This window comes from Alexandromys fortis, unplaced genomic scaffold, assembly GCF_014885135.2.
Source record: "Alexandromys fortis isolate MF-2015 unplaced genomic scaffold, M_Fortis_MF-2015_v1.1 scaffold_619, whole genome shotgun sequence".
Classification (NCBI taxonomy): Eukaryota; Metazoa; Chordata; class Mammalia; order Rodentia; family Cricetidae; genus Alexandromys; species Alexandromys fortis.
The window spans coordinates 46,206-49,671 of record NW_026068493.1 but is presented as its reverse complement, the minus strand read 5'-3'; the positions used below and the strand labels follow the sequence as shown (position 1 = coordinate 49,671).

Here is a 3,466-nt window from a genome sequence, read left to right as displayed (position 1 = left end):
GGTAGATTTTAACAGAAGCTCTCTTTTAGGTTGAAATGTTAGGTTTCTTTCTCTATGATGAAAATGTCTTTGATAACATATATTTGCTTTTGTTTCAATTTCAGTATTTTGAAGTTGCAAGTGAATTAAGAGAAAAGAAACAAATGTCCAACACCCAATTAGAGGGAAAATTTCTAAGGCAGCCCCAGGTCAAATGTTTGCCCAAATGGAATCTTTGGAATCATAGAGATAGTCCTTTACCTCCCAGCCAGCTCCATCAGGGAGGTGCTGAGATCACGGTGGAGAGAAAGAAGGGGATACATGTGAGGAGTTAGGTATGTATGTGTAACTCCAGAAAGGTTTGTATTATGTAGAATACTTAGGTAATTATTTTCAAAATATCTAATATTATTTTTCCCAACACAAAATGGACAAGGTTAGTACTCGTGTCTTTCCCCACTTGTTTTCCCATCAGTCAGGCAGATTTTGGCAGTGTCTTCTGTGGACTGTGTACAGAGGGGGTGTTTTTTATGGATGATTCTTTCCATGTTGATTATGACCATGACACCTGCTAAGGGTTTCTGATACCTACTTCCCTGTGCAGTTACTAGTCTAAAAGCATTGATTGTCTTTAAGTAAAGTTTCACTTTTTTCTCTTTTGCTTTTTAATGTAATTACTCATGTATTTGTGTCTACTCAGAAACACCCATTTTTTAAAGGAGTACACCTTTGTCATCATTATATATTGTGATGCTTAAATTTTCCCATAACATGCCCGTGTGAGGACACACATTCAAGTTGACCTGCTCTTTACTTGTTATCTGTCTAGAATTTTGGATTATCTGACCACCCCTGGGAAGACAGTAATCACCAAATTCTAGTTGTCAGTGACACTTTGTCTCCTCTGTCTGTCAATGTCAGATCTCTTCTATGAGAAGAACAACAGGACTGTAGAGAGAACACACAGAAGGTTGACAAGAAGCTGACATATGCCCTTGTTTCCAGTATGTGAGTCATCAGTGCCACCAGTGTGTGTGTGTGTGTGCGTGTGTGTGTGTGTGTGTGTATGATGCGTACATAAGAAGGGTCCATGAGACGAACAAAGAAGAGGAAAATGTCACTGCACATCTTTGACTTGACTGGATGCAGACAGTCTACTCCATCCCTATATTCAGTACAGTAGAGTGCACGAGCATTCTCATCTGCCTTCCTCTCCTCTCCATGAGCTTTCTATCCCCTTTCTCTGCCTTCTAGTAGAACAGGGGAGAAAACTGCGAACTCTCCATGAAGAACCAGCTCCTGGAGAAGAACCAAGTGTGGTGTGGTCTTGTCAGCCTGTTACCTAGCAAGAGTGACAAGATCATGTGGGACTCACCAGGTGAGTCATTTCCTTTTCTCTTCCCATCCGTGTGACCAGCAGGGGATCTGTCATGCCTTGTAGGAACTCAACCTGTTGAGCATGTAGCAGCAATAGCAGCACACTGTGGAACAATGACATTAATAGACTTCCCAGATGACTGTCCCCTGCATGGGTTCCTTTAAATGACCAGGACTGAAATGGAAGCCATCCCCGTCAGACCATTTTCCTCAATGGGCCATGCATTACTGCATCACATTTGCAGGGAGTCCTTATTAAAATGGTAGATATCTGGGTCCATAACAGACACTGAATCAATCCCTGGGAAGTGGGGTGTGGCAAAGCCACTTCTTTCTGGTGGCTGTCCATGTTAAAATTTATTGCTAGTGGGTTTGATATTCTGTCTTCCAGGATATGGAGTCACAGACTGCTCAATTCCACACCATGTTCTCTACTTACTGCCTTAAATATCAGTATCTTATATGGCATATCCATAGGCAAATCAATTCCTTCAGATATGTAATGTTTATCCAGGTATTCACATACTGGCTTCTTTTGTGGGCACCAGGTTTCTGTACTGAGAAGATAACCAGGGGTCCTGGAGTATCATGTTAGATGGGTAAACTGTCAGTAAGCAGAGGAAAGCAGTCGTAGATACACCTGAGATCGTTCCATCACTCTCTCCTTCCCACAGACGATTTTCATAGTTCTGGTCTTGGAGTTCTACATTGTTGCTCTGACAGTCTTTGTGTCCCCTTCTGTGTTCTTTGGGATGGATCCTTAGAAGAAAGTTCCCTGGTCCCCAGAATGCACGCTTGTGTTTTACTAGCATCAGATCCCTCCATAGGCTTGGAGAACAGTGGCATTCTCTCCAGCAATGGAGAAGCGTGTCTCTTTGCTCACAGACTACCCACGTGGAGAGCTGAGAGGAGGTGACTCCTATGTGAGAAACCTGCAGTGAGCATTTCCTGAAATCAGGAGAGTTCATGCTCAGCCTGGACCCTCTGCCTGTCTTTGTCTTTGAAGACGTGGTTCCTCTTCCTCTCTGAGTCCTGTGGCTCTGGTTCTAGTCCCACAGTGTGGGAAAGGGAAGTCACGTGCTTGGTGTCACCTCAATGTCCCCTTAAACAAATTGCTTTCTTGTAGATCATCCATACTTGGGCCATCCCAGGGCAGCATTTGATTTTCTTTGTGGACCAGGCAGTTTAACGCAGTCTCTTTGAATGGTTTCCATTGTAATCCACTTGAGAAGATCCAAAGAGAGAAAAAGGAATTGTGGGAGACATGTAGAAGTGGGGTTAGAATGATGATGCCTGGCATACAATAAACTACAGATTCACAGAAATAAATTGATGACATGGCTGAAGGAAGTGTGTGTGTGTGTGTGAGTGTGTGTGTACCTTCACTCAATCTTGTATAATTTACAATACACAAAGAGAATTATGGTGTGTTGGTATTATTATTTTGTTACCAATTTTGAGGAGTATTTTTTTCTGTTCATAAAATAATTTCCTTTTTCAATGAAAAAGTAGCCTTTAGAAAATAGAGCCAAGTGCCATCTGATGATCAACATGTGAGTTGCAGGACTACAAGGCTACTATGGAGTACCCTATAGGCAAAGTTGGGGCATCAGAGGGCTGTGTGCGTGTCCACTCACTAAGAGCACTTAGGGAGATTATTGCCCTTAGGATCCCGACATCTGGGGATGGTTACAGAATTATGCAATACAACTGAGTGTTAGCGTGTACGCATAGATTAATATACAGACTGCAACTTTCCATTCCAGAGAGGATTTCTGAGGTTTCTGGGGTCAGGTCATGTGGGACCACTTGGACATGTGTGGCTATGCTGTGTGACCATTTTTGTGCATGTTCTCTCGTGTGTACATTATACCTGCGACTCTCTCCTTAGTACCTGAGACTGCGGTAGCTGTGGAAGCTTCACATCTGACTCTTGGTCAATACTGCCTAGTTTTTCTACATAGGGAGTACATGGAATTTCTCCTCCAGCAATGTATGGACTTTTCCTCTGTCACATTTCCCATTTAAGTGGGTGTAGCATAAAGACAACTCAGTCATTAAGCTTTCAATTCTAGAGTATGAAGTCCAGAATTACCCAAAGACATATGTT

At 42.6% G+C, this 3,466-nt stretch overlaps 2 long non-coding RNA genes across 3 annotated transcripts in view; one reads left to right on the top strand and one right to left on the bottom strand.

Moving 5' to 3' along the window:
- The first annotated feature begins 7 nt into the window (after nucleotides 1–7).
- Nucleotides 8–3,466, top strand: part of LOC126495788 (uncharacterized) — a 21,046-nt gene continuing 17,587 nt past the window's right edge. For both annotated transcript variants that reach the window (XR_007590224.1, XR_007590225.1), the window contains exons 1-3: nucleotides 8–314; nucleotides 901–983; nucleotides 1,237–1,357. This is a non-coding gene — a long non-coding RNA (uncharacterized lncRNA). The remainder of the gene's footprint in view (nucleotides 315–900; nucleotides 984–1,236; nucleotides 1,358–3,466) is intronic.
- Nucleotides 1,371–3,466, bottom strand: part of LOC126495789 (uncharacterized) — a 31,658-nt gene continuing 29,562 nt past the window's right edge. The window contains exon 7 of the long non-coding RNA XR_007590228.1: nucleotides 1,371–2,579. This is a non-coding gene — a long non-coding RNA (uncharacterized lncRNA). The remainder of the gene's footprint in view (nucleotides 2,580–3,466) is intronic.